This window comes from Teleopsis dalmanni, chromosome 1 (genome assembly GCF_002237135.1).
Source record: "Teleopsis dalmanni isolate 2A chromosome 1, ASM223713v2, whole genome shotgun sequence".
NCBI lineage: Eukaryota > Metazoa > Arthropoda > Insecta > Diptera > Diopsidae > Teleopsis > Teleopsis dalmanni.
Window position 1 is genome coordinate 110,216,530 of NC_051846.1, and position 20,523 is coordinate 110,237,052.

At 31.6% G+C, this 20,523-nt stretch overlaps 1 protein-coding gene across 1 annotated transcript in view; it reads right to left on the reverse strand.

Moving 5' to 3' along the window:
• LOC119676203 overlaps window positions 1-20,523 on the reverse strand; it is a 107,410-nt gene that overhangs the window by 1,797 nt on the left and 85,090 nt on the right. The gene's annotated exons all lie outside the window — the stretch shown is intronic.

Genomic DNA, 20,523 nt, shown 5'->3' on the forward strand with positions numbered 1-20,523 from the left:
CATTTATTTTGGTATTATCAGCATTTATTTTCCATGTTTCTTATAGAGCGAGCTTATTTTACATTAGTATGAATTATTTTTCATGTTATTCCCGTTATGTTGAACATAATATATTGATCAGAAACTATTGTAAGTTTGCATCTAGTTTTTGCATTGTTAATAACCAATCACTATTTTCAATCTGATGGCCATTAGAAAGCAATTTTTGCTCTTTAATTGTGTTAGAAGGCCATCGATATAACATATGCATAGTTTAGGACCAATTTTTAAATATAACCTGTAAGCCTTAAAAACCGCTTTACTTTGACAACAGTTAAGTCTGGTTTCATCTGCAGTTTCTTTATAAAAAAACATTTTGAGAGGCATATTGTCAAGTATTCTTTTCGAATAACTTGCAAAAATTGTTATAAATTCTGAAGCCCATCTTTTACAGTTTCAGACGCTTCACCTGTAAGCTGTTCGATTAAACTGATCTTATTTTTTAAAATGCAGTAGGAGCATTTTTGGTCCCAAACGGCATTTGATTAAACTCGCAGTACCCAATCATTTAAAAAAGCATGTGTCAATAAAGTGTCAGCTACTATAGGCACGTCTGTTTTTTTATTACAACATTTTATGCCCTTTTGTCGGCATGATGAGTATACTAAAATTGAAAGACAATTGGTATTCAACTCTAGTAGTCTAATTATATTTTTTGTTCCACGACGCATTGCTTACGTATTGATATACATTAAGGTATTTTAGTTACCAGGGTTGGAGGTATAATCAAGTTCATTTAAATTTTATTTGAAACAGGCGGAATAGTTGTCAATTAATTTAAATAACACGTTTTTTTCGTTCTTAGATAGCACAACACTTTCACCTGTTAATGCAAATCCTTCACAATATAAATTCTTCAATTACAACGGAACCTTTGAATAATATGTTGCTACTGAAAACGACAGACAGCATGGTATTATTTTGGAACACTAATATTTAACAGTTAAAAATCGATATGGTTGATTATTATTTTTCTTGTTTTAATTGCGTTTATCGAATTTTGTGCAACTTCTCTCTATGTCTACATAATAATGCAATGGAAATTATTTTTGCTGGAGTACCTTCTTCATCGCACATCGCATCGGAAAATATGTTACATATAAACATATTCTGGGTACGGCACATGTTCAGGATTCGCGGCAAGCAAAGGCTATAACATTTTGTAGACGCACACCTGCATATTTCTATGTATGTATATTAACTCGACATGCATATTGGCAAAACATGCTGAGTCAACAATATAATTATTGTTTAGCATGTCATGTGTGCAGCAGCATTCGGTACAAAATAATTGTTCTCGTTTGACGCTGGTATTGAAGTTTCTGCCGCTTGAATGGATTGTGTTATTGACTACAATGTCTGCAGGAACATAATATTCGGATCTCAACTTCAAAATGACGGTACCTTCATTTGCTGCAGATTTAGAGTTAGTTCTGTTTATTTTATTTTCATATGTTCTTGCATTTTGGTGTCAAGAAAGATGCCTAGTTATTTCGAACCTGTTGAAATTAACATGCTGTGATTTACTTAATCATTATTTTTAGGTCCGTTCATCATATTTACTTTTTTAATGATTATAATATTGTTTTACTCTAAATGTAGTGACGATTTAAAATTTTGTAAAAAAATTTAATAACATTAAAAATAACTCTACCAGATAACATGGTATAGCTTCTCCACCAGGTTGAAAGATAAAACGAAGCTTGAGGCTAGTCAACGAAACAGCTAGTGCTGCTAAAAACTAACATAATAACGCTTGTCGTTCTCACTGGTATTTTCCGTGCATTCACCCTGGCTCTGTACGGTATCTTATTTTAGAAAATAATAAAAACAGCAAAAAAGCAAAAAACATTTGGCTATGCAAAAGAATGCAACTGTTGGAGGTTGAAGTACCTTTTACTGTAAGTTTTACTTAGTTAATGTTCGAATTTTGTTTAAAATTAAGTACAGTAGTCGTCCAGTATAACGAACGCGCGGTATAAAAAATTTTCGATATAACGAACACCAAAAATATTTACATTGATTGCTCTATATAACGAATTTACGAACAAAATATTTTTTGTTTCTTATTTCTTTGTTTTGTATAAATTATGATTTTGAATATGAGTTTACTATAAAACTAGTGTTATTCAGCTTAGAACATGCATGTAATTGTCTGTTTTATTTTTTTTCTGAGAAAAATGTCTGCATAAATGCAGGCGCTACTGTTCTGTTGCCCACAAATTCAGTTAATCATATACGAAGTAGTATCGAGCCACACATATGTATATATTAAGGTGTTTATATGTAATATGTATTTGTTTGAAAATATCGTTTAAACATTAATGTTGACAAAGAGAGACGTGTAAATCGTTGTGCATTAAATTTTAGTTTTTATATAAAAGCAAAGATGATGAAAAGGAATCGTTTAACCGTTAAAACAAAATTGGAAATTTTAGATGATATTGATAAGGGAATTGCAGTTAAAGCAATTTCACTAAAATTTGGTGTACCACAGTCATCAATATGTATCATTAAAAATCAAAGGTCTGCATTAGTTAAATCAGTTGAAACACCAAAACTGGTAACATCGCGAAGGTCTTTGGGAACAAGTGAATTCCTGAAAATGGAACTACCTTTATATAAATGGTTTTTAAAACAAAAGAAAAATAAAATTCCAATAAGTGGAATAATATTTTAAACTATGGCTAAAAATTTACATTCAAAATTCTATGACGGATCATTTTATGCCAGTGATGCCTGGATGAGTGAATTCAACAAACGATATGGTGTATGTCTGCTAAAGGAATCAAGCGAAAAGCTTTCATCACGTGTTGAATTTGTAAACCCTTTTAAGAAAGAACTGAAAATCTTGCTCAAAAATAATTCCCTATCAGTTGTATTGGAAATTACTTTCTGAGAAGACTTATGTGCACATTGATGAAAAAGTTGCACCTGGTAGAAAAAATACAAAAGAATGACTTACGTTTTTGGCATGCACAAACGCTACAGGCTCCAAAAAGATAAAAATGCTTATTATCGGAAAATCTAAAAAGCCAATAGCATTTAAAAATAAAATTTGATCAGTTGACTATATGAATGCTAAGTCCGCCTGGATGAACGTTGGAATTTTTAAACTATGGTTTTATAATAGCTTTTGCCCCCAAGAATGACTTAATTTTTTTTTATTTATTATTACAAATGTTAATATACATATTTTATATATGTAGAAGAATTTTTAAATGCAAAAATCTACCAAAAACAGCTTTAATTAAGACAATGCGCCAAGTCATCCAGCTGAAAATGAGTTGATAAAAGTTACTGAAGATGGAACAATATCGACAATATTTTTGCCACCTAATATCACTCCGTTGCTACAACCAATGTATCAAAACGTTATACGGCTTGTTAAGTTACACTATCGCAATAGTCTTTTGAGCAAAATTGTGGCTGAAGGTTCTGAGAATATTTTAAGCGCTAAACCTTATGTAGTCTTTTCGACCAAATTGCTAAGGTTGTGAAGTAGAAGCAATCCTAATACATATAGGTTACAGCCTCCTAATATTTTTGTATTGTATTGTGCTAATTGGCTAATTACGTTCAAGTATTGTTATAACTGAGAATTAACAAAAACCACTTAAATTATTTTACATTAATTTTTATCATATTCAATATTACGAATTTAATCTAAAGTCATCTTCAAGAAACTGACAACTACATAATATTGTTGCGTACGTTTCACAATTCGACGTGATCGTTCGCGATCGCTGGATCCCGATAAATAATTAAATAGTTGGCTCTAGTTTTGATCGATTTTTAAATTTTGTCAAACGCAAACACACAATTTTCTCTAAGAATAATACATAATAAAAATTATTTCTAAACTAAACTGACATTCTTAGATAACTGTTTCTAAAATTACTTAGATTCCATATGAGATAACTTAGATTACATATTCATAGATTTCATATTCTCAACAATATAGTAAAATACATTATAGTGCACAAAATATGTGTATAAATATAAAACAAAAACACAATTTTTTAAAAAGTTACCACTAAAGTATGGAATCCTCCACTAGTTTATTGATGTATACCTAATACTTTTATACTTTTTTAGTGCAGTTATCAATCCCGGTTTTAAAATTAAGCCTGGTAAGCATTTCCAAGAAATTATGCATTAATTAGAGAATTTCCACAATGTCTAAATCTTTCTCAGAATGCAGTGTAATGTAAAGCAAGTATTGTGCAAGTGCTTGCACGCCAAACTTATTTTATATGATGTGTTTGTGGTTAGAAATTTTTGATTTAAATTTATTTTCATTCGTTCCAACATATACTTGATATATGGTATACTTAATATTTGACGTTGTACTCGTCACCTTTACTGTTGAATTTGTATACAATGTTTGAGTTTTTGATTTAATTGTTCATGTTGAAATAAAGTGTGTTCATTTTGTTTCCACATCTTTGTGATATATATTTGTTTGTCATATATATTCGAGTTATATATATATATCGAGTTAAACTACTTGACGCGTATTCGAAATTATATCCTATAAATCGCGGGGTCCCTCAGGGGAGTATACTAGGCCCATTGCTGTACCTGCTGTACACATATGATTTGCCAGTGAATCCAAGATGTATTGTTGGAACTTTTGCAGATGACACGGTATTAATGGCTACAGGTCCAAACAACAAGGTGTCTACCACTAAGCTTCAAATCGCTCTTCAAGAAATTGAACAATGGACAAATAAATGGAAGCTGATAGTAAACAGTTCAAAATCTAATCATGTAGACTTTACTAACAAAAGAGAAAATCAAATTTCATTATTTCTAAATAGCGTAAAAATTCCAGTTGCAAATTCTGCGAAATATCTAGGTATGACTCTAGATGCCAAACTGAGATGGAAGGTACACGTCAAGAAAAAATTAAATGAGCTAAAAATAAGATATAAAAAGTTAACTTGGCTTATTGGAAGGAGATCTAAATTATCTCAGCAAAATAAGCTTATGATCTATAAACAAGTCTTCAAGCCGGTCTGGCTCTATGGCGTCCAAATCTGGGGTTGTGCGAAGAAACATATAATAGATATGATGCAAAGATTTCAAAACAAAGCAATCAGAGATGCAGTTAACGCTCCGTGGTACGTGCGAAATTCTGATCTACATCGAGACCTAAAAATACCTACTGTTAAACAAGAAATTCAGAAGGCTGCTAAAAAACATTATGACAGGCTGAGACAACACTTAAACAGCACCATTCCAGCGCTACTTTGTGATGTCACTCACAGACGCTTATGCCGCTTCAAACCTAATGACCTTTTGAGGCGTTTCAACCAGCAAGGAGATGACTAGTTCGTATCTATATGCTCACCCTAGATAGACTTAGATAAATTTACTTGTAATAAAAAAAACCTCTTGTTAGTCAATATGACTAGTTGTTGTAAATTTAAACTCTTCATTTTGTTTAAAAAAAAAAAAAAAAAAAAAAAAAAAAAAAAAAAAAAAAAAAAAAAAAAAAAAATATATATTCGATTTTGATATATGGTTTAATTATTTAGGTAAGTGAATTATATTTTTATCAAGGACTGAAAATAAGTTATTTCAAAAATTTTTAAGAAAAAAAGGAGCAATATAAAGTTTTCTAAACTCATATTTAAGTATATAGTTATCATTCTAATAGCTTTCACCTTAATATTATACATGCTTTTTATAAATGAAAATCATACGAAATGTATTTAAGGAAACTATTGGAACTACTAATGAGTGGTCATGGCTAAGACCAAAATTTTCTTCGATACTTAAATGACTTTTGAGTATATTTCTGAAAACAAAGTCACCATACATAATATTGCGACCTTTGTATGGTTTGAAAAGATATACATAACGTTTACACTTTAATTGATGTCTTAACAGTGTATGTAGTATTTTAACAATCAGCAGTTGTTTACAACTTTTAATCGAAAAGATGCTTATTTAAATGTTGCTTCATCCACAGATAAATAATACACAGATTGCAAAAACAGAACACAAAAATGACTTCCTTTGGTTTTGTAGTAGCCAGCTCGAGTAGCAAGCCAAAAGCACAATGAGCTTTGGATTGTAGAACAATTAAGACATACAAAAGCTGCGTATGACACAATGATCTTAAGTGTTCGAAATATACAAAAGAGTTGTTGCCAACATTTTTTTTGATTCTTATTGCACACTTAATAAATAATTTCATATGCAAGCGTAGACGAGGCAAAATTTCTGAAATTCATGCATATAGATACATATATATTTATTTATTTATGGACGGAAACATATTTTCCTAGATGTAGATCTAGCTCTGTCATCCATCAAGGAGCTATCGGTAAAGACGCAGATTTCATTCCTTTTACATTCATCATGTAGAAGGCCGTCTACTATCAGTGTTCTATAGGATACTTTTGTCCCATAAACTCTCCTCATAATCTCCAATTTACGAGGTCAAAAATTGTCCAATGGCCCACCAATTTTCAGAAGTTGTGGAGCTCCGGTTTAAACAAATTGCTGCTAGTGTCACCATTTATATATAAATCCAACGGAAGCAAACCTAGCTTCATTTATAACGCGGGTGTTGGCGTTGTGCGCATAACACCCGTTATTCCAACACATTCTAGTCGCTGGACCCTACCTAACTTCGCTTTTATTGTCTTTTGGGTGGCTTTGTATCACCAGACAACTGACGTAATATGTCTGACCATCAACGTAAAGATTCAGTGCGTCGATTTTGGGGATACCCCATCGTCTTCCGCATACTCTCTTACACAGAAATAGAGCTCTCTTCGTTTTTCCGATCGTTTCATCTACATGTTCATTCCAAGTCAGTTTGTTATCTAGAATGACTCTTAAATATTTCACTGACTTTGATATGTGAATGTTATTACTGAAAAGTTGTAAAGGTTTCACTTCCTCGTGAAGAGGATTGTGTCCGACTTCACCGCATTGATAGTCAGGCCTTGTTTTTTAAACCGTTGTTGGATGCATTTGAGAGCACTTCCCATTACGTTTCTAATGGTATCTGGAAAGTTCCTGCTCACCATCAGTGTAGTTAATTCATTGTCTTTGTTTTTGTGTATATTCGTTGAATATTTGATTGATTGTGTGTATGCAATGCACAAGTTCTTTGAAATTATTATAAATTTCGATTTTTGATGAAATTTTATACTGGTCTCATACAAATATATGAGGTTTGTATATTATGAGGTGAGTAAGCACTGGCAGTAGCGCATCCATAGATGTTGTTAGTATAAATGGTGTTAATATGTTCGGTGGTGAAAACGGTATTATGCCCTACAGTAGCAATGAGAATCATGAAGTATATTAATAAACATCATGTTGTTTTTGTTTCCAACACTTAAAATCATTTTATTATACGCAGCTTTTGTATGCCTTAATTGCTCTACAATCCAAAGCTCATTGTGTTTTTAGCTGGCCATTATGAAATCAAATACACCCATTTTTTTATTCTGCATTCGCAATCTGTGTATTATTTGTCTGTGCTTCAACCAATTGATCAACTAAGTGGTTTTTTATTGTATTTAATTATTACAGCGGTACCAGTTCTAGTGCAGTTTTCAGGATGTGGCGTATAATAAACGATATACTTTTTGAAGTTATTTGTAAACGTTTTGTAGAGTTTCAAATACTAGCCAGATGTCAGTTTTGATTTTATTTAACAAAACTTTAAATTTTAATATTTATTTAGACAAGTTTCATTCCATAACATTATTTTAGGTATTTTATTTATGGTTAAAGATCTACGTGTAGATTTACCATAAACAGGATCTAATTTTAAAATGGAGTTAAATGGAATTAAATATCGTTTCTCGTTCATTTAATCTCGAAATAATCTATTTCTATTTAATCCTTGTTGCAAATTTCGATTATAAGTTGGATTAATTTTACATAAGCAAGACTTGTGTTGTAAAAACATCACCTTTTACCTTTTGAAGAGGCTTCAAGTTGTGTTTTTTTTTCATTGTATGTTTTTTTGTCTTTTAAAAGATTTTTAGATTTAAGTTTCTAAAATTCTTTTGCTACAATACATGCATGGTGATTTGCTGATTGGAGCTCTTCACAGTTGCAACTTTTTACTTGTTCACTAATTGTCTTCTAATCACCAACAATGATCAATAATAACATACCACACTTCTGCACAGTCCCACCAATTTTACAACTTTGTATAGCCTCTTTTGATGTATTTGGTATTAAAGGAATTGCATGCTAAAGTTTGTTTTCGTATATAGTCAGCAGACGATGTACATATTTAAAAAACACCAAAGGGATCATTTCTTTGCACCTATGAATGAATTATATATACATTTACGGACCTATTCTGTGCACTGGACAAATTTGTCAAATTCTTTAATAAAATTTTTGATTTTTATAAAACAGAAAGCTTTTAGGTATTCTGGACACATCTTGACCAATTTCAAAGCTCAAGTACTTAATACTTCTCACCACACAATGGTGTAAAGTGTTTTGTATATAAAACTTTTCGTAACTGTTCGTAATTGTTCGTAACTGTAAATAAAAAAGAGCATATATTTTAAATTGTCGAAAGCATTTTTCAAGCATTCAAATCACAACAAAAAAAATGCTTGTAACATAAGGAGCGTATATTTTAGTTAAGAATATTTGTCATGCATGCAAATAATAAAAAATTCTTAAAAAGAGCATATTTTTATATTTGTCAACAGCATTTGAGGTATTGACAACTAACAAAAAAAAGACCTTTTTATTTACGTCACAGAATACCAAAACCTTTACAGCAGTCAATTTTGACAATTGTCAAAATGACATAATAAATTAAATATAATATATAAAAATAATTATAAATATATAGATTAAATTTAAAAAAATTATTTTATATTGGAAAGTTGAATTTAAACGTAGTCGTACTGTAAGGACGGAATTTTGTACAAATTTTCGCACTAATAATCAATTTATTTATTGACTATGTATATATTTCCTTTATTTACAAGTTTGTTTGTATAATTAAATGTAAAATAAAACACATTTTATATTTTTAATCACTTTATTATTCATTTTCACAACCCGTCACTTAAAGCAACACTACTATACTACTCATCAAATAGGGCTGTACGTCTCAATTTCACCATCTGTTTTTTGCAAAAGCAGAAAGCCAATAATAGTAATGCACACGAGACATGGCGTCTGTCTACCTATTCCTTTAATATTGCTATTAGTGTTTTCTAGGAATTTACATTCTAAGATATATAAATCAATGTATTTTTGTTTTTGTAGCGGAGTTACATAAATAAAGTGCAGTCCCATTTAATAACTGTATATTCAACGGAGTTAATATTTATTTTATTGACACAGAAAAAAATAAATATTATAAAACCACAACCTTTCATTCATGAATTAAATAAACCAGTTTTTCAAAATAGTAGATAACACCCACACGCACAGCTAGTACAAGACAAGACAAGCTTCAAGAAAAGATGCTCGCGGCAGAGCCGTTAATTTTCAAGGCAAATAGATGCCAAATTCATATGAAAGATTACTTAGCACCAGCACACTGAATAGTGTAGACACCTACATCATCGCTAAGTTGACAGGCAAAATTCACGCAAGAAGTATTCTGATATTATGGCTGATTCTCATTATATTATCATGGATTATAACATCGCCGGCAGTTTGATGCCAGAGGCTAGAATCTTTGTATTATCATAGAATATAATGCCGCCGACAAATAACGTATTTTCTTTCTCCTCTCAAACTAGTCCACAAACAAGTTTATTGTAACGACCCGGACTGCGACCTAGTCACGCCTCAAAAACATCAAACGACTTATTCGTGTCATTAAAGTACAAGTGTTTTTGAAGAAGAGCGTCTGGTTCGTTCAAAAGAGTCACAACTGAAAAAAATATTTAAAAAATCTATGATATTGTATTAAATAATTCTTAAAATTAAATTGCGTGAGTGTATCAAGCAATTTACATAAATATTTGGGTATTAAAAAGCTTTCGGCAAGATGGCAACGACATTGTCATTGAAAACATTTTCAGCGTTTAGAAATATTTTTGCACAATCTAGTTGACTGTGACACCTGAGGCGAAACAACAAGCCAGAAAGTGGGAACAGCCCGGAGATAATGTTTCTAAATGATCACAAACTGGAAAAGTTTTGACTTTTGTGATTTAAGTAGAATAATTTTCATAGACTATTTGAGTCGGGGAAGAGGAAAAAGTTACACGGGGCCATATCTGGAGAGTACGGTGCTTGGTTGATGATATTGGTGAAGTTTTTGTCCAAAAACTGCACACAACCAACGCTGTATGAGCCGGTGCGTTATCGTAGTGTAAAATCCATAACTTTTCCTTCCATAAAGCTAGCCTTTTTTTGCGAATGATCTCACGCTTTTATTTAGCTTGCTAAATACTAAGCCCTTCTGCTCTCCTTCTGTCGTTTACTGGAATGGGGGTTGCCTCCGCTGAACGCGGTTGCAATCTTCCACATCCATTCCTAAGAGGTGGTTTAGTGGGTTCAAGTCTCACACGGCAGCTTTCGATGTTTCCACCTACTGCAAAAAAAAAAAAAAAAAAAAAAAAAAAAATGATCTCACGCAAACGACACATAACGGCAAAATAATACTCTTTATTGACCGTCCGGAAGGAATTCATAGTGGTCCACACCACGAATATCGATTAAAACAGTCAGCATAACCTTGATTTAGGACCGACTTTGGCGTTCTCTTTTCGGTTTCGGCTCACCTTCGAAGCACCATTCGGTCGATTGTTGTTTGGTGGGCATGTCAAATTCATAGACCCATGTCTCATCACCAGTTATGATGCGTTCGATGAATGTGGGGTCAGGTCACTATCTGCGTTGGAAATCATCTCTTTGGCCACATCACAACAACGCTTTTTTTGAATGAAATTCAGCTAAAAATCGCCACACGAAAATTTTTCGACTTCTTTATATAGACGTCAAACAAAAACTAAAGGAACGATATGCGTTAAAATTTGACAGAATGTGTATAATAGTGTTGCCAGCGTGAAAATATAAAAAAACTTATCGATTGGATAAGCGCGGAAATTCAAAAAAAGAACGAAAAAGTTCTTTTTTGATCGGAAGGTATATGGAGCACTTAATTGTCTTATTATCCCATTAATTTTTAGGTAGTTATTGAATTCTTTATTTATAAATTCGGTCCCGTTATCACTTCGAAGAATTTTAATTCATTTGCTTGTCTGACGTTCGACTATTGTTTGAAATTCTTTAAAAACGCTAAATAGTTAATCTTTACTTTTTATGAAATATAAAAATATATCTCGATTTATCGTCAATAAATGTTAATATGTATCGCGATCCACCATTTGAAGGTTTGCTCATTGGACCACATAAATCGGTATGGATTATCTCTAAAATTTCGTTTGCTCGATTACATGAGTTTGGAAACTGCCTTACGCAGCATTTGTTTTTAAATATATCGTACAATCTAAATTATTATTAATCTTCATATTAATTCCATAAACCATTTTTTTTTTCAATTATTTCTTTTAAACTATTAAAACGTAGGTATTCAAATCTTGTTGCCATTTTCTGGCTTCGTCATTTGTATTATAAGCAACAAATAATTTATTATTGTTAATGTTATTTAAATTTAAAAAGAATAGATCTCCAACTAGATTAGCAGTTAATAAAATTTTATTATCTATGTTCAAAAGAAAAACCTTTTTTCCTTCAAACTTTACTGCATAGTTTTTTTTTTAACTAGTTTACTAACGGACAAAAAATTGGATTGTAATTGTGGTACATATAATGTATTATTGAGTTCTATGTTTATTCCGTTGCTGCGAAATTTAATTCTGCCTTTCCCTTTTGTATCAATGTTCATTCCACCGGCAACTATTATGTTTTCTGAATGTTCTCTTAAATCGTCAAACAATTTTCTCTTGCAGCATAAATGAGCAGTAGCTCCACTGTCAAAATACTATTGACCTTTGTCTAACGTACCAAAGTTTGATGCCGCTGCTACAGCACTAAGAGTTATAACATTAATTTGCTTTTCTCTTTTTTTAATTTGGCACTGTGATGTTTAATGACCTCGTTGGAAACATTTTATAACATTTTACATTTTTAAAATTTGCTTTACTTATAGTTTCATATTTTATATAACTGTTGTTTTTATTTTTGGTAGAATTCAACCTATTATTCTTAGAAAAATGCGGTTGTTTTGTAAGGGAATTCTTAGCAGCAAACGTTTGAACAGACTCAGCGTGTTCCTCGATTTTTTTCCTTTCACTTTCTTCACTTAATTTAATTTTTAGTACATTAAGACTGGGAAGCTGATCTCGGCTTTCTAACGACACCACAAGACTCTCATACATTTTAGGCAAACCAGCCAGTATCGTAATTACTAATAATTTTTCTTGAAGCGCTATACCAATCTCGCTTAACTAATACACAATCGAAGTAAATTTTGAAATATATTGTTGAACTCCACCGTCATTCCTTATTTTCTTACTTATCAATTGTTTAAACAATGTAACTTTTTTGATCGGCCCTTTTGGTAAATGAATCTCTCGAAAAGTTTCCCAAATTATTTTTGCAGTTGCACACCATTTAATATGTTGAATTTGGCCTGGTGTTGCAGTCAAAATAATCGTTGCCATCGCTTTTTCATCAATACACTTTTTATTTGTGGATTCCATAAGTCATAATTATCTTCACAAAGTTTTTCTATGTTGAAGATTTGAGACGAACTCATTTTTATATTTACTTTATCCGACACACGGCTTTTTAATATTCATTTAATTTAATAGTAACACGTGCTCCTGGGTGCAGTGCAAGCGTGTTGGGTATGTGGCGACGCAGTAGTCTGTGAATTATTTGAAATTTAAATGTAAAATTCAATGTAAAATATATTGAGTTTATTAATTGGTTTTAAGGAAAACGTTTCCAATTTTGTTCTTAAATAAAGTTGTTTATTGTTGTTAAATTTTTGTGTCTTTATCTATTAGCAAAGTGTGGAGTCCTTTGCTAAAGGTATATAACTTGTTAGGAGCCTACATACAGAATGAAAAAACACTTGTTCACTTCAATATGGGTTTATTAACAATAGATAGAAAAGAAATACGAGGACTGCTATATATATTTCCGGCCTAGGCAACACTAAATGTTGCCAGGTGCAATCTGACATTTTCATTGGAAAGGTTGACATTTTTTAGCATAACATCACTCAGAACGTGTTGTCATTTAATTGTGAATTGTTTTATTTACAGAGACTTGAAAAATTAATTTTGGTCAAAAAATGGAATTAACACGTGAACATTTTCGTGCGTTCATTTTTCACAACTTTCGACGTGGATTATCACGACAAGAGTGCATTGATGAACTTAAATCTTTGTATGGCGATGAAGCACCATCTTATAGCACTGTGAAAAATTGGTTAAATGAATTCAATCGTGGTCGACGGTCGCACAACGACGAATTCCGTGAAGGTCGTCCAACAACGACCGTTGACCCAGAGAACATAGATGCCGTGCTTGAACTGATAATGCAAGATCGTCATGTGACATACCGTTAGATAGAGGCATCCTTGGGCATTTCTGCCACAAGCATACATTCGATATTGCATTAACAGCTGGCCGTAAAAAAGGTTTACGTTACTAGTATACTTATATATAATTATATATAAGTATAATTATATAGTAATTATATAGTTATATAATTATATGTTATATATATACAAAAACTACAACAGCAAACAGCAGCATATATATATATGTGGATAAAAATAGTGTGATAGGGAAGATAAGGCAGTGAAACGAAAGCAAGATAAGCAGAAAAATAAAGAAGTAAGAGAGGAGAAGAAATAGAAAAGAAGTTTTTAAGAGGTTTAATAAGTTTTGATGAGTTTGAATATTTAAAGTTAAAACACAAATTGTTAAAAACTAAGAAATATTGCGTTTTTTTTAATAACTACATATATATGTTTATCTCTCTGCAACTAGATTTTCCGTTTTAGTTGCAGTTAATTTGGTATATTACATTATTTTGCTGCTGTTTGCTGTTGTAGTATTGGGTATATATATTGGGTTGGGCATATGAACAGAATATATGTTGTTTTATTTAAGTGTTTTAGTTAGATTTCTTTCGTGTAATAATCTGGTGTGAAAGATATCGGAAAATATTTTGTATAGGTGTCGTTATTTTTTTAAATATTGTTTTTGTCTTGGTGATTTATTAAATTATCTATTAATTTTCTGTCTAATTGAGAATTTTTAGAATATTCTTAATATTCTGTGTAAATTTACTATCACTTGTGACGAAATTTATTTATTTTAAACTATTATCACAAACACTATCACTTTATTGACGAAATTTTTTGAAGTACCTTATTTTGTAATTATGGTTACATACAGGTTTATATTAGTTTATCTAGTACTAAGTCCGCTATTGTTGACAAAAAATACAATATTTTTGAAAATGTTAATTTGGGGGTTAGTAATATTTCTTATTATATTATTTCTAAAATGATTTCGGTTACTAGATTCGTTGGTATATTTGTAACTAAATAAATCACATCAAATAAGATTAATATTTCATTGTGTAATAATTAAAGATGCTGTAGATCAGATACGGATTTTGGGTAATCCATACAGGTTTGGAGTTTGCTGCACTACGTATGTAGGTTGGAGTGGTGGTCGTGTATCCAAGAAAGCTCACTTGAACTGAAATAATCGTCCATTGTAGTACCATAGGAATAGCGTTGGTTCGTATATAGATTAAAAGATCAGTATACGACCACCGCCGAAAAAATATGACTCTCCCATTAGAATAAAGTGAACCAACCTGATAGCTCTATGAATTTAACTAAGACCCTAAAATTGCATGCTGACAGTCGATGAAAAGAGGTCCCAAAGATTTTTAATCTTATCCTAGCTAAAAATGAGCACTGATACATCAGATGGAGCACAGTCTCTACTTTATCTGCTACATGTAGCACAGTCTCTACCTCATCCGAATGTGGCATGTAGTATTACTCATAGCATGGCTTGTCAACACAGATACCGTAGTGCTGAGCAGGTTCTGCCGTAGTTTAAGTAGTTGACTAGTGCTTTTTTTTGTTCAAATTAGGCTAGGTCAGCTTTGATACCTGAAAGCAGGTTTGGTCAGCCCAGTATTGCATAGCTATGCTCAGATATTTTTGTTTAATTGCCAGTGTAACTATAGTATGTGAAATGCCGATATATGAATTGAATGTTAGGGAGATAAGTGCATGCCTTGCGAGCTCGTCTATTCTGCAATTGCTCAATATCCTTCTGTTCAAGAACCCGCATGAATTGGACCCTGATACACGTAACTAAGTCATTAAGGGAAGCGCGGCAATTTTGAATAACATGTGGCTGAAGTGCCTAACAGTGATTTAATGGCGGCTTGGCTAAAAGAGTGACATAGTTACATAGAGCCAGAGTATGATTCGACATTGAAGACTCTAACTGCGACCAATAGCTCTTTTACAGCAGTAAGTTGCCCATGTGGCTTTACAACTTTTTCAGCAAAGTCAACTTTACAGCTGAGTTTAGAGTCCAGTATATGACCCAGATTTTTGACCTTAATGCAACCTAGCGTGATGACTTTTATCTTGGATGGGGAAAAGGAAGGGATTTTATACTTTCTAGTGGGGAGAATAACATTCGTCTTTTCTGGAATGATATCAACACTAAATACCACATCCTGTGCCGCCACTGTGACGAATGCGGAGTTTATAACGTTGGATTAAACCTAGGAGTATTTCCCCAATTAAGCAATAGCAATAACAATGACATCAGGATAAGCTATGACGCTGCATCCGAATTGTTTCAATTATTTTAGCAAGGTATTTACCGTTATATTCCACAAAATTGATGAGAAAACCCTACCCTGTGGTGTTTCCAAATATACTGATCTACACGAATGATCACTTCCGATATGGGAGGTGATAATCCTATTTTTAAGAAGAACCTCTATAAATTTCTCCAAACTATCAAGGTTTATCAATAGATCAAGAAAACGTTTGATATCAAGAAAACTATCAAGTGTATATTCCTTGAAGTAGAGAGAATGATCATGACAGAATGCATGATGCGGTGTAGAGAGAAGTGCTGGATTTATAGTGTTCGTGATGTGAAAGGAAGATAAACTAATCGGTATATAGTCCTTGTGGCTGTTTTTGTCCCTGCTTTTGGGAATGAATACTACTCCAGTAATTTTCCAGCATGTGTCAACGTACAGCAATTAAAGACAACAATTGTATATGTTAAAAAGCCAGGAAGGATGACGTATTCACTCTGTTGAGCTAACCTGTGTTAATTCTTGAACAACTTAGGCTACACTCTCTGGAAAGTGAGTGTGTAACGACACGGAAGCGTCGTTTGATTTTGCTGAGGTATCACTCAGTCGTGGTCTGGATCATTGCAATAAATTTCTTTATTGGCCTGTTTGAAAAGCTAATATGTGATCAAGAAGTAAAAAAACAAAAGTTTGGATTTTTTCTTACTCTAATTATAACCTAATTGCTATGCTAAAGAAAATTCTGATTAGTTACATGGTTCTAGCCGATGACATCAAAATGTAATTGACGTTATATATTATAGAAAATCTAAATTAGTTAAAATGTTTTAACCGATGACATCTAAATGTCGGTGGCGTTATATATTATAGAAAAGTTACAAGGTTCTAGCCAACGACATCAAAATGTCGTGGGCGTTATACATTATAAAAAAAAGCTAAATAATTATAAAAGTGTGTCCGATGACATCAAAATGTCATGATTTGGCGAATTATAGGGGCTTACTTATTTAAGTGTGCTGGCGTTAATTGATTTTTCATACAAATTTGACGTCTATTTATATGAGTATAATATACCACCATGATAACCACCAGTACAAAGGACGAAGAAAAATGTCACGACCGCCAAAGAAGACTCACTTCAATTGAGCAATAGTCCATTGCACTCAGACACGCCATAAACAAAAAGATTACACTCTCAAACAGCATTCATCACAGTCGGCAACCTTCTATGGAGGAGTACTGTGACGAATACGGCAACCACAGAACAGGAAAAGTACAATGGCAACGTTTTAGAATCACGTGCAAAAAGGGTAAGAAAAGAAGCAAGCATCGCTCTCTTTGACATTCGAGCCGGCAACTGACAAGCACGCAGCAAGTGAAGCTAACATATAGTGGAAGCAGAAATCCACAGATGTACTGCAAAATAAAATCATGCATGTATTTAAACGATGTTTTCGCTTTCATCCGTGAAAATTAATGAAAGTTTGGATATAAGTCAACAAAAATCCAATTGTATACGAAAAAATACGAGCAAGTTTGAGGAAAACTCCAAATTTTTTGGTTTCTGTTATATATTTACACTTCCCTGTCTTGTTTTGTATATATAGCATTTAGAATATCTTTGTATATGTTAAATTATGAATATGTAAAATGAATTATGTTAATAAAGATTTTTTAATTTCCATTGAACTCTCAAACTACTAAAAATCCTGAATTATAACATAGGCGACGAGAAGAAAATTAAAATATTAAAATTAAAAAACAATTAACATATTATATAAATATAATACAAAATTTTTTGGCATAACATGCAATAGTAAATAAAAATTCAAAATAAATCAAAATGAGTGAACAAATAATTGCCGTGCTTCTCCGTCAAGAAAAAGAAATGATAAGCTAGCAGCAGATGTGGATGAAAGAATTAGCGCGTAATCAGGCTGGAAACTCAACGGCGTCCGTGGCTCCTTATCACCCATTCGACAAAGACAAGCAACGGTGGAATGTGTATTTGGAACAGTTAAAACAACATTTTGTGTCATATGGCATTGATGCTGAGATAAAAGCCTCAAAACTTCATGTTAAAAAAAGCTTTTTTTGCACCAGTTTTGATAATAAAGCTTTTAGTGTTAACAGAAAAGTTAACGGGCCATTTCAAGGTAAAAATGCATGTGATTGCATCAAGATTTGAGTTTTATAAATGCATACTAAAACAAAACCAGAGCTACAAAGAGTAGCGAATTTGTTTGTAAGGCTTCAAATTGTTCTTCCAAGTACATAGATGAAATAGAAAGAAACCAAATTATTTTAAATAATCCACATGAAAATATTCGTACAGCAGGTTTACAAAAACTTATATGGTGAAATGAGTTGTTTTAAAGAATATGCAAATATTAGTCAAACAGAAACAAAAAATTTAAGTGAATTTAAAAATGATCATGAATTTACCATAAATACTTTTGTAAAAACACAAAAAACATAAAACATTTATTGAACTGCTGGTAAATAACCACATATTAATTTACAAATGGATAGTGGCGCGACTACGTTGCCAACGTGTGAAAAACTGAAGTCACGAAAATTATTTAGTAGCAAAAAGATTGCGTATGGCTATGGAAATAAAAAATTGATATTGTTGGTGTGATTGGTGCCGATATTGAATGTGGGAAAATGAAAAAACGTGTCACATTTTTGGGAACAAACGTTTGTAACGACCTTTCCGGCCCTTTCCACGGCCGAGGTATACTCAGCGTATACCAGGGTTCAGTACAAAAATAAAATATATCTATTTAAACTAAGAATAAACAATTCAGGAGATTCTCAAAAAGAAAACTAATAAAATAAATAATACAGTTTATATAGTATATGCTTCATTATTACACACTAGATATATTTCAAAAAAAAACCTAATACAATACTAAGTAATAACATAAATAATACAATGCTTGTAATATACTTTATATAGGTATTTATACATACAAAATTCAATTACTTATATAAACAAAAAAAATTATATATAATATATATGAATAATATAAACACATGCTGTGGAATTCTTTGCTGCTGCTACATACATCTGCCGCTGATCGCCAGCAACACCCGAAAATAATTGACCGTTTTAAAATGTGGTTGGCTTCCTTTGTAAGCCCATCAGTTTCTTATCGATGAAATGAATCTACCAAATGCAGCTCAAAATACCCCTTCCTCAGTGTAAAAAAATTAACACAATACAGGGCTTGGAGTCACCAACTATACACTTGATTTTATTCCTTTATTTAAATGTTTGCGTTTATTACTTTTGTAGTTCACTAAGAATCCGCCGTTTTTAGTTCACTTTATATTTTTATTATTAATCCGCCGTTTGTAGTTCACTTTCTATTTGTCCTCAGAATCCGCCGTTTTTGTTCACTTTATCTTTTTTTCTAACGCAACCAAAGTGTTTTTTTTTTCGACTCCCTTTTTTTTCTCCTCTGGCCATCGAACTCAACTTTCCCCTCTTTTTTTTTTCTCACCTTGGGATTTTAAGCTGTACTCTCAGCTTTGGCGAAAACGAAAATGTAAACACCAGTCAACATGTTATTTCTCTCATTGTTATTTTTTTTGTTTGTTTGATTTCTTTTATACATATGTTTGTTGCCAGTGTTTAATATATATTTTTTTTTATTTATTTATCAGAATAAAGATGAATATAAAAAAAATATATATATGAAAAAACTGTAAGATCAATTTTGTTTTGACAAAGACCAAAAAAAATTGATCATTACACGTTAAAGAAGGAAACAAGTTATTTCGTCAAGATTTATTGAATCAATTTAATTTTTAAATACATTAAGTTGAAAAAATAAATGATGTTTCAAGAAATTCCACGGCAGACAGCTTTAAACAAAAGTATCTCAATGTATTTGGAAATGCATTAGGTACATTAAAAACTATTTTAGGTCATATTAGACTTAATTAATATTAGATTGTTGGTAGTCAAAAATAGATTCATATATTGAAAAATTCGTAAAGAATTGTGCCGTTTGCCAAAAAGCATGATTCTGTCCCCATGTACAATTCTTGGCAGAAATCTTCCAATGCTTAGGAGAGTTTTTTGGGAAATTTCAAGTAAATCAAAAAATGTGTGCTAGATTTTATGGGTTATGATTTTATTTATGGTCCATTCCTCAACTGTGCAAACTGAAGTCTACACAAAAATTTTGCTTTCATTTTGATTTTGCTATTTCTTAATTGTGAATAGTGAATTTGTCTGTCAAAAAGTGTACACTTTTGTCAAATTTTATTCACTGTAAATTTAGCTGTGAATTTTTAAAAAACGGGTAAATTTTTGGTGAAATGAAATATAGTTTTGTGTTATTTTTTTTATAGTTTTTAAAAATGGAAAAATGTAAAAAAGCAAGCGAAAGGAGCAAAAGTTTGTACTCAAAGATCAATATAGAATTTTCTAACGATAGTTAAATTTTGAAACTATAAGAAATGTAAAAAAATTATAAATATATAAAATAAAATTTTTTAATATGATTATTATAAAATTTTATTATAATTAGTTTAATGTGTGCAATTTCGTCTACTTATCTATTTTCAATAACTCAATTTATTCAATGCAAATACAAATTTCTTAACTTATAACTGTCAAAAATGCATTCAGCACGTCATTATTTTACATACAGC